The sequence below is a fragment of the Chelon labrosus genome (assembly GCF_963514085.1).
Source record: "Chelon labrosus genome assembly, chromosome: 7".
Classification (NCBI taxonomy): domain Eukaryota; kingdom Metazoa; phylum Chordata; class Actinopteri; order Mugiliformes; family Mugilidae; genus Chelon; species Chelon labrosus.
In genome coordinates this window covers 18,114,490-18,126,130 of record NC_140343.1, presented here as the reverse complement: position 1 = coordinate 18,126,130, position 11,641 = coordinate 18,114,490, and positions in this window count along the sequence as shown.

Below are 11,641 nucleotides of genomic sequence, written 5' to 3'. Positions count from 1 at the left end.
CTAACACCCAATCAGTTGTGGGAGATGGGGAACATTCAACATGCCATGGCAGAACCAGATGCAGAGGTAAAGGGGAATGTCTGTGACATTGTGTGCTTCTATGTTTTAAGTTTATGTCAGTCCAGAAAAGCACTTATCTGAACAGAGGGATGTACTATGAAGCAAGTTCAACATAGCTGTCTTTCTTTGTATTAGCTTGGTGTGAGTTTATGTTAGTCTAATTTAGATGATTTGTTGAATTCATGGTGCTTTTATTATTAATTACTGTGCATACTAGGGGTGGGTAAAAATATCGATTCATCAATGCATTGCAATATATTTTTCCCCAAATCAATATCAATTCAGAAAATCCTCTGAATCAATTCAAGCCCCTGGCCAGTGGGGGTGCGGTGACCAACACCTTTGTGTGATTTGCGTTGTAAGGACAGAGGCTGTACTCGACCAAACAGCGGCGCAATAATTAAGTAGCGGCGGACCGCCACATAATTAATGTACGTACCAGAAACACTGCAGGAAATGGACAAAAGTAAGGTTCAGTGTAAGCTGTGCCAGGCAGTACTAAAATACTGCAATAACGCTACAAAATTGAGCAACCACTTCAGTCGACACCTGCAGATGTTCTGCGACGACTCGAGGCTTAACCTGTGGATTCAAAACAGACGCAACTTGAGAGATCCTTTCTCTGCAAACTGCCAAGTTTTGTCCATGCACAGAAGATAATGGAATCTGTGGCTGTCTTCATGCAAGATATTTATTTAAAAATGATCAAGAGGTACTCCAATGAATTATTTGTGTATTTCTACTTATTACTGAATCAATTAAGCAATATTACCCGAGAGGTGCTCATATGACTTAAAAGCACCCTCAAGGGTAATATTGCGATTATACAACTAATACCAACAAAACTAAAATGTATAATCAAAATATATCCATGTTGACGGACAATTTGCTGAAAGGTTTTTGCGAGTGTGCGTCGCGTTTCCATGGAAACACATGGGGTTTGACTAATAACTGAAATAAAATCAGTCACATCAGTAGACTCATTATGTGTAATGGAACGTGGTTTAACCACTACAGCAAATAACCCAACCCTTAGTAACGACCGAGCAACAGAAAGGATGTTCTAGTCCCAGATGAGTGAACTCTGAGCTGACGTTAATGTTTTATCGCGGTCTCGGAATTTCCCGTACTAAATCAATACTGCACAGATAAACAGAAAATGCTTATTTTTATCGCCCAAGTTATAACAAAGATGTTGATTTTTTTCTTGTGACCGCCGTCACAATAGTGTCTCTCACACCGTAGCTCTCTTCATCGCACACAGACACAGGTCGGTTCTTTAAAACGGGCGTTTATTACTTGTACATGTCTTGCTTCTTTGGTGCATCCACGTCTTAGTTACGCCGTGAGAACTATAATTATGAATGAACAACTTTAGCGCCAAATAGCGTGAGAGCAAAGAATGAGTACAAACCCTTAGTAGGCTACAAAATACCTCTTTTTTTTTTTTTTTAATTCTGATTTTTTCTAGAAAGACTTTTTCTACAAATTTACATACATTGACAAAGAAAGTAATATTATGCTCAGAATAAATATTTGTGTGTTTATGGAGTTTATGTTTCAAAATGTTATCAAATGTGGTCTGGGTCCTTGATGGTTTGAGAACCACTGCTCTACATAAACACTTTACATGTCTTTTCAGGGATTGTACCTACCACATTTGGACTGGGAGGACAGTGGCCTGCCTGAGGAGCCACACCATGGGGTCACTGTTCCTGAGATGGGCGATGTACTGAGTGATGAACAAATGGCAGCACTAAAGGCAGCCATAAATCCCCTGGGACACTCCCAATCACATGGCTCAGACATCTACCTAGTTACTGTCCAGTATGTCCAGCACTTACTAGGCTTACAGTAAGACTTACTCAGCATTTGGTGATGTTGGGACTGTCGGGTGGAACTGCAGACACTACATGAATGTGCTTCTGCCCATGCTGCATGTATGGTTACCACAACCACCCTTTATTCTTCTGGACTTGAGTTTTCTTTTTACCAATCTGAACCTAAGTAAAGTTTTCTTCAACAAAGAATTTATTCTACACAGGAAATGTGGGAGCCCTGCTTACTGCACACACTGATGCTTCAGTTAAGCTAATCAGTCAGAGGGACCAGACCCATTTTACTGTAATACTTCCAAGAGCAGTTAATATTTTTACATTGATCTATTGGTACTTTTATGTAGGTAAAGGATCTGAGTATTTCTACCACTGCTAAATATATAATAAAATGTGCAGGGCATGGTGGGTTGTTTGTTGCAAACTTTGTACAATAAACATGCCATTTGATTATTTCCAGAATGTTTTTATTTTATTTCCGGAGGACTGACCATTTGTTTTCCAACATGAACATACCCTTTGCCACAGTGGTTGTTCTCTGAAGATAAACCCCAACTTTGGCTGTTTATTTTTTTCAAGGCAGCCAAAGTCAACAACCAGCAAAACACTAACTCTTCAAATTCAAACATTTTGTTGCCAGACATTTTTTCATGACTTGGCAACTGTAAAAAATATGATTAAAGCCAAAATTAATTAAGATTAAGATTTTTCCACAAATTGCTCTTAGAGATGCAAACAAGCTCAGCAGCAAGTCCTGCAAAAAAAAAAAAAAAGCCCATGTTTGCAGTAATTTACATAAATAAAGATGATGGAGGCAGGGAGGGTGTTAGTGAAACAGCACACCTCTGAAAACACGAACCGGTGCCTCGCCCCACCCTGTTTGTGGAGGTGAAGGAGGGAGGCAGCATGGTCTTCATTGTATATCCAAAAGACTGAACAAACTCTTTACAAAAACATGAATGAGAACTGCCTTTTTAAAGAACCTACATTTTAGCACTGCCATTACACCAATCCAAATCCAGTGTCGGTTGTTTGAAGGCAGGCAATCAATTCTTCCTTAAAGGTAGTGAAGTCTTGGTAGCGGGCAGGAAGACGGAGAGTCTCAAAGCATGTAGAAGATTTCGGGAGACTACAGCCAGTCATCATCACTGTACATCACTGTAGTAGTAAAGCAATTGTTGTTTTGATATGCATTCACTGAAAATGAAAAAGATTTCAAGAACTAAGTGTCATGTAAAGAAAAACTTACTTCTTCAGTTGTAGACTTGCTACAAGAGTCTACATGCAGAGCCAGAACTTGTAACGGTAAAATTTCTCCACAGGTCTTGCATTGCGATTTTGGCATTTTGCTGAACTCAGGGGCATCAGAAGGAAGTGGCGTAGTGTCTATTTCATCTTGAAGTGGAACGATGAAAATCATGTTTCTTCCATTGTTGGACACGGTCTTAAGCAGTTTTGCGGTGTAGCCTTCAGACTCAGGTGGGATCAACATAAGTTTTCTCTGGCCACTTCCTCCTTCATTATTTTGGACAGTGGGAAAGTGATCAGGAGGAAAGGAGTACAATGTGTTGAATTAAGTATCGTATAAATACTCTATGCCTGAAATCATGCATGGTGTCTGAGAACTTTATAGAGCAATTTCCAATTTCCTTAAGGAATGAAGATGGCAGGGCTGAAAATTAATTTTTTGGCTCACCAGCCAAGGGGACTGGTAGATGAAAAAATTCACCAGCCAAGCATATTTTTTACCAGCCAAAATAATGAATTGCCTTTTTCTGTCACATATACATTTCTTTCAGTACTTTTCATTGAGATAATACAGTATTGTATTGAATAAAAGATTAAAGGCGAGGCCAGAATGAAATTTTAAGCAAAATTAGTTTACTACTATCAAGTTTTGAGCTCAAAAATCTATTTGCTATTAAATGTACTTCATTACATAACAGTACATTTTTTGTAAACCTTCCAGATAGTTATTAATCATGTAACTCAGACTGCGTTTTATTTTTTCCCAAATTCAGTTTTTATTTTTTGTAATTCCATTTTTTTTTTTAATACCTTTTACTCGTATTTTACCACAAAAGAGAGAGTGTTTTTAATCATTTAGTCTCCAAATGGATAATCTACCCGCATTTGGTGCTTGTTAATTTTCAGCCCTGGAAGATGGTCAGAATTGTCTAGCAACACTGAATTAACAACTACAATTTTAACTTGTTTTTAAAAAGTCCATTTCAAATGTGTCACACAATGTCAAATCATGCTGTATCTGCTTACCAGTTGCCTTATGAAACAACCATCCACCAGACAAAGTCTCCAGTTTAGGGAATTCAAGCAGCAGCATTGCTGAAATCTTATTAGGACAATATAAAACAAACCATGAGCACTTCTTATAATAAATCATCACTCCTAATGATCTCTTTAGTACATAATTTTAGAAATGCCTACCTCTGCATGGTTGCTGTGTTCAGGCACTGACATCATGCGTTTTCCTAAGCCTGCCATTAACAGGCTGAGCTCCTGAGACCCCTGTGGAGTTCTGGTCATGGGTTTTGGGAGTAAATAAAACTGAATATTTGTGGCCTTTTTAGATGCTGCTGAAACCATTTTTAGTGGCATAGGAAATCTGCGTTTCCCACTAGTTCGTCCCCTTCGAAAAAGAGCAGGAAAAGACCTGTGAAGTAAATTGAAAGGCATGTCATACAAAATCTGAACGGCCCACATACTATATACATTGTAGACACATTGTACTTATTCTAACATTGACATCTCCTGCTGCACATTGGCCTGTCTCGATTCCTGAAAAGTTCCCTGGCTGGGATTCTGGCCCTGAATCGGAACCTGAACTTGGCTCTGGCCTGGAACCTCAACCTGCCCTTGACTGACACTTGCTGATAAGAGAGACAGCAAGTTCCGTGCTGCAGTCTCAATATTGGCATAGTCTGGCTTCTGGAAACACATACAAACAAGAATAAAGAAAGGTTTAAACTTTCTTTTTTAAATTAACATAAAAGCAATTTTCAGCAGAATAAATATCTACTAAGTGAGAGAACTTAAACAGATAATTAAAAAATCACAATTTCAAATCCAAAGGAAACACTCAGCAAACACACAGCACTATGCACACATTTTATCTGTTCACACTAACTTAGATATAATTTATAACCAATAACTAAGCAATATTATAAAAATTTAGTAAATTGGGTGAACAAATTATGCTGTATTATGTTGGAATTACACATCTGAAAATGTGCTATATAAATAAAGTGGATTGGATCTGTTATCAGCAATTGTGGCTCTTAAACAGTTCTATGCAAATTTATCAAATCACTGTGACTAAATGTTAACAATAGTCAGTTACTGTAAATAAACATTGTGGTTCAGACAATAGGGATTAGGATTAATTAAGAAGGTGAGGTATTCTCTGGCAGGCTCTGTGACAATCTACAGCATAATGAGGCAGACCTGAAAGCTAGACTGTCCTAAGTAAACTGGGATGTCTGGTCACCTAATTCTACCAGCACATACACTGTAAGAAATACCTCAGCTTGCCGTTAGTACCAGTAACCACTGTTGGGAAACTGTAATTAACCAAACAACTAGCTACTTCACAATGTAAAGTACTTGAACTACATATTTACTGCTTCAAAAAACAGACTACCTTATCAAACTAAACCTACGAAAAAGTAGTTAATCTACATCTAAAGATTACAAGAAATTATCACAATCTGTGTCTGAATCTCATCTTGTTGGAGGTCCAACTGAACTGACACAGAGAGAAATAGATAGATCGAATTACTTTATTGATCCCAATCAATAGGTAGGTGTGTTTTCTGTTGTCAAGAGAGGATAGGGAGCAGTTGTTAATGTGGAATTACAAAAATGCTAGCCTACATTTCCAGAGAAATATTCTGCCATATACATCTTAAACTCAAACCACATTTAATTATAAATAACAGGTGATTGTCATTAAATGACAACTGTGGCCAAGGAGCTGTGGAATTGTGCCATATTTTACGACCAAAAATGTTATTCAAATACTATAAATTTGCAGTTTGTAATTAACTAGCTAAACTACATGACCCAAAGTAGTTAACTACTGAAGAAGCTAGAGATTTGAAATGCACTGCAGTTTAACTACCACCAACTACTGCAAACTGTAGATAAAGTGGTAATTGAACTATATGCATCATAAACAAATAAAACGAACAGACATATTTTTTACCAGTCCAAAATAATAAATTGCGTTTTCTATTGTTATCATCATCCCATAACTTCACGTCAACTTGGAAAGGTAATTTAAAAAACAAACTTAGTAGTCTTTCTTCAAATTATTCACAATAAAATTCCCCCACTATTTTTTATGTTAGCGTTTTTTCACCACACAGCACGGCATGTAAAAGCATTGATATACCATAGTTGAGAGATAAAGTGCAGATCGAGGTGCACAAAACCGGTTTGTTTGCAGCATACAACACCCCACTGTGGCGGTTTCTGCTTACACTTTAACCTCCTATAGTATTTATAACTGTTCCATGAACAAATTGGCTCTCAATATCTCGAACATCTTCACCTGATTTCACGTGAATTAGCGCGAGCAGCGCCGCTAAAAAAGTTTACGCTAATGACATTTCACCTCCTATAAACTCTTCACAATAAAAGCCTTCCGTTACTTTGTTAATTCAGTGACTTAACACCACTCCTCAGATGGTGCTCAAACAAATGTGTGTGGCCCAAGGTCGTCTTTACTTCAAAATTCCGTCTTAAGACCAAGACGTATCAAGTGTAACGCTATATGTGGCCATAGTTTAATTTAGTTAAGTCAGAAACAGAATGAAAAGTTAAGTTAGCCTTATCGGTGTAAGCTAGGTTAGCTCCTGCGGTACCATAAGCTACATATATCATCCTACCCACGAAAGACATTTCTGGAGTTTATTTAACATTTGATTTTTCACCAGCAACGACCGCAAACTCACCTGTTGGCTGCTCATTGCGTTAAATTCGATGGCGGCAAGTCCAATCCACACATGGTAGGCTAGCTCCTGTTGGTGGCCTTAATAAAGATTTGGGGGGAGGGAAAGTTCGTCCTGGCGGCCTTAAATTGACTCAACCGCGCCACCTGCTGTTATGGAGTGTGAATTACAGGACATTTTACTGGCATTTGTGTGTGTGGATCTGAAGGCATTTGTGTGTGGATCAGCAAGGCGGAAAATTAGTGCCAAAAGTCACGTGACAGTGGTAAGATTGTGCCAAAAGTCACGTGACAGTGGTAAGATTGTGCCAAAAGTCACGTGACAGTTTTCGTATTTGTAGAATTGGGGTTTTTTTTGTACTTGAAGGATTTTTTGTTGTACTTGAAGGATATTTTTTTGTACTTGAAGGATTTTTTGTTGTACTCGAAGGATATTTTTTTGTACTTGAAGAAATATGTTTCTTTGTATGTGTAAAACGTACTGCATTTGTTTCTGAAGCATTATCTATTTATTTGATAGGTACGTTTCTTATTTGCAAAACAAAATACATTAGTTTGTGAATGATGTTTTGTATTTGCAAACCACACTGAGTTTGTTTGTGAATCGTTGGGCGTGAGTAAAACATGTTTTGTGTGTGTGTGAGGTTTTGGCATGATTCTATCTCCATATTGCTACCCTTATAACACAGGTGTCAGCCGGGCAGCCCACTGCCAAGGGCCAGAAGAGGTGCCTGCGGCACCTGGAGCGGTGGAAGGCCTCTGTCATCTCCCCTCTGAGCCGCCTCGTCCCCGGTCTGGCGGCCATGATTGACTCTTTTTATTTTATTTTAGTAATGGACAGTTTTAACGTTCATTTGCATTTTTTTAACTTTTGGTTTTAAAACCTTTTAAGGTTTTAACGTTTTTGTTCTTTAATTGTTTTTTGTAATTATTTTAAGTTCTTTTAATAAACCCTTGTTTTTAGTACACAGCGTGCTCTCCCCCGATAAATCACCAGTACCTGTGCTTCCCCCTTTCCCTTCAATAATATAACTTCTTCATCCATTCACCCCCCCCCCCACCCCCCCCGTTACATCCTTAGCTATAGCAGCAGCAAAAAAAGCCTCTGGTTTCACCAGTTTGAAGTACAGATATAATACACCATCTCTGGCATTAAAGTTAGGACACTCACTGAAGGCAGCTTGTGATATTGTGATTGTGCAGCATGTAATGGCTGAAGATGAAGCAGCTGCTAGCAGAGTGAGGAGTTTCTTGGGTTTGATAGCTGCAGAATGGGGCCTCTATGTGTCGCGCCGTGCACGAACAAACTTGGAAGGGGACAGATGGAACAAAAAGGAAATGATCCCACTGATTTGGGAGGATTTGGCAAAGCTTCATAAAGTGTTGAAGTCCACAGAGGAAGAGGCAAAAGGTGAACTGTTGAAAGGACCTAACCCCAGCACATTCTAAACTCTCAGTGAGTGCCAACTTTCACAGATCATTCTTTTTAACCAAACACGGCAAGTTGAGGCAGCAAAACTGCACTTGGTGACCTATAGGGACAGAGCCACACAGCCACCAAATGAAGATAAAATGCAGTGCCTTTCAAAACTTGAACTGAATTTGAGTCATGAGTTTACCAGGTTGGTGATTGGAGGGAAGAGGGGTCAAAAAGTGCTGGTGCTTCTCACAAAGAAAATGACCAAATCACTGGATTTTCTAACTGAAAAGAGGGAAGAGGACAATGGTATTATGGAGTGTAATGACTATGTCTTTGCAAGACAGAATTCCCAGTCACATCTTCGAGGGTCAGACTGCTTAAGAAAATATGCTGCTGCAAGTGGGGCAAGGAGGCCAGAAACACGTGGCCACACTGAGTCAAATTATGAATCTGAAAGAAAACATACTGGACCAGCTCGCCAAGTTTATGGGACACGATATTCGAGTCCATTGCGAGTGTTACAGACTGACAGAAAATATGCTACAACTGGCGAAAATTAGCAAGCTGCTGATGGTAGTTGAACTCGGAGTGTATTTGTACAAGGGAAAATCCCTTGATGACATAGTTGCAGGCTTAGAAGGTGAGTATAGAACTGAAACTGATGTTCCTTGTTCTGCAAATGTTAACTATGTGTTGTATTTACATTAACATAATAATGTGTCTTCTGTTAAAACAGTTGTTTTGTCTACAAAAGCGGGGACTGAAGTCAATCCGAGTGATGCCGACGGAGACTCATTTGACACGTCCCAAGACTTGAATGGTATTGCTGAAATAATTCACTATTTTGTCATAAAAAATAAAAAATGAAACTGTCCATCACAGAGCCCAAGCTCCAAAGCGTTAAACGTCGATAACGATATTCAGCTTACTGTGATGTATAAACAAATGAAAAACACAATATGGTAGGAGCTAATGTAGCCAACGTAGGAAAGTGGAGTTTTTGATTACGATAACTAAGGGATTTTTAATCCATATTAAATGTATTTGCAACTGGTAGCTGTTCATTTTTCTAATCTATACAGACAAAGGTAGTAAGAAGAAGACAAACTGGTATGTAATCCTTTTGAATACTGCTGGGCTTGTTATTCAGAGATTTTAATTTATTACTCATTACTTTTTACTTTTTTTAAGGTAATTGTATTTACTACTTCCTGCCAACAGTAACTGGTAGTAAAAGTATCTGTCAATATGATGAACTGTAATTAATGTGGTGGCTTATTTTTTAAACTCCTTCTGCCTGCCTGTCCTCTTGTGTCCCTGTGCTCCTGTGTGGTAAGTACAGTGTATTGTTCAATTATTTTCTTTATTAATATTTGCATTGCCCAGGTAACTTAAAATCTTTATAAGGTCACACTGAGATAATATTGTCTTTTTTTTTGCTTTTCTTCTCTCAAAGACTCCAAAAGAAAGAAGGCAAAGGTTGTTAATCCAGCTCAGGATTCGGATGGTATGCTGTGAATTTGAATTTAAATGAAAAAGTGTTTAAAAATCTGTTAATATTGTAACGGTACACACAAGTCGTGGTTTTGTACATACCTCGGTGTGGGGGTCACGGTTCGCTACGGTTCGGCATAACGGGAACTAAAAACCGCCTCCTGTTAAAAATAAAAGTAAAAAATAGACATGGGGTGATGCCATCTTATGTGCGTTAGCATGTTTGATGTGTTTCAAGCGACGTACGGCACCTGCGTGAAACATCGTCGGCAGACATTTTTTGTCCGGTCCACCACTCGCGTGCCATCGTGCCATGTTGCACTGGGTAACCCAAGTGTTCCCACACTGGTGATTAAAATGAAGCCAATGGCTCTTCCAACTCCACACTTCTCTCCATCACTTTTCTTCTTTGTCTATTCTTTTTCTTTTTCTATCTTCTTCTGCTGTAGGCTAATGACGTTTGCTGGCAGCTTTTAGGCTCATTACCATCACCTGGACTGAAGTGAGGACTCGACTTTTTCTTTGTTTTGATAGGCTACTCACTCAGAATGACTGCATGCACCGAACCGTGACGTCCGTACCGTAACACAGAGGGGCGAATACAAAAACCGTTACACCCCTAGTTAATATGATGACATATTCTTAATATTTTTTATTTCTCATTCGTTTTTATTAAACGTCAACACAAAAGAAATGACAACTTAGCCAATTACAACTTTAAATTTGTCCCCTCACCAACCCCACCCTATGTCTCTTTTCGGACAGAAGAAGAATCAGCTGGTAAGGAGGCTGGTGGAGATCTACACCATCCTGCAGAACGTCAACAAAGATGCAGGTACCAGAAAAACAATATGGCATCACGTTGAAAGACAATAGTTATTAGAGTTGATGGACTTTGGAATGTGGCACCGCAGAAACGAAAGACTTCAAAAAAGACTTCTTTAGGACGGCTCACTGCATCTCAGCTACCTAATACTTCTTGTTTACAACCCATGAACCATAATGGGAGCTTCAGTTTCAACACAGACATAATGACTTCTTTTTCCTGTCCTTTCCTTCAAATTAGTTTCTTCTCTTCTTCTGCTACTCCTTCCACGTCGCCGCCTTCTTCTTCTTCTTCTGTTTCTTCTTCGTTTTCTTGTTCTTGTCCATTCCTTCGAGCAGTCTTCTACTTATACTCCTTCTTTTTCTTCTTTGTCTTCTTCTTCTTCCACTAGGTGACTTCTGAGCAGACTCACCTGTTGACTGGAAACCATGACTCTGGTTTGCAGACTGACAACAGACCATTCAGGCCTGCTACCTTTCTCACCTTGATCCTCCTGAGTTCTCATTTCATCTTTTTTAATGAACACATTATACATATCTGCAGTCATATACATATGTTATGTTACATGATATTTCATTTGATTCGACAGTGTGGAACCGTTCATTTGAAATCTGAACATCTAAGTATTTACAAAAAATTAAAATGCAAAGAGTGACTTCAGAACAGGGAGTGGTATAGATCAAGGTTATTATCGTTCACAAAAACGAACGAAATAACGAAAACTAAAATTGAGAAAACAATTTTGTTAACTGAAATAAATAAAAACGAAAATTAAAAGAAAAAAAATGATAACGAACTGAAACTGTATTGCGTGTTTAGAAAACGAACTAAAACGAACTGAAATTATAGGTATAATTCCCTTCGTTTTCGTCTCTGTCAATTTAATTAGAAGCCTCAACTGGTTGGATTCATATGATCGATTTATTCCGCTCTGGCAGTTTTACGCCAGCTGGCAGCACCTTACTGCACCTCACGGTCCGTGACGTCACCTGGCAGCACCATGGCGGTTGCAGCAAAAGCTGCGAGAAAGCAGCAAT